The sequence below is a fragment of the Brassica oleracea genome, chromosome C5, assembly GCF_000695525.1.
Source record: "Brassica oleracea var. oleracea cultivar TO1000 chromosome C5, BOL, whole genome shotgun sequence".
In the NCBI taxonomy this organism is placed as follows: domain Eukaryota; kingdom Viridiplantae; phylum Streptophyta; class Magnoliopsida; order Brassicales; family Brassicaceae; genus Brassica; species Brassica oleracea.
Genome location: NC_027752.1, coordinates 3,613,002 through 3,613,432, shown reverse-complemented (window position 1 = coordinate 3,613,432; position 431 = coordinate 3,613,002).

Here is a 431-nt window from a genome sequence, read left to right as displayed (position 1 = left end):
AAAAATAAATAATAAGTAAATAAACAATATAAGAAATAGAAACATTGCATTAAACAATAATAAGTAAATATACAATATAAGGAAAATAAATAATAAGTAAGTATACAATAAAGAAATAAAAAAACTAAATTAAATATATATCTAAAAAATGTATAGTAGAATAAATAATAAACTATACTAATAAAAGAAACCTTTTGAGGCTCCATAGAGCGTCCACATCAGCGAAAACAAATTCTCTCAAAAGATGACACGTTGCATTATTATTTAAAAAATAGAAAATAAATAATAAGTAAATTTACAATATAAAAAAAATAAATAATAAGTAAATAAACAATATAAGAAATAGAAACATTGCATTAAACAATAATAAGTAAATATACAATATAAGGAAAATAAATAATAAGTAAGTATACAATAAAGAAATAAAAAAA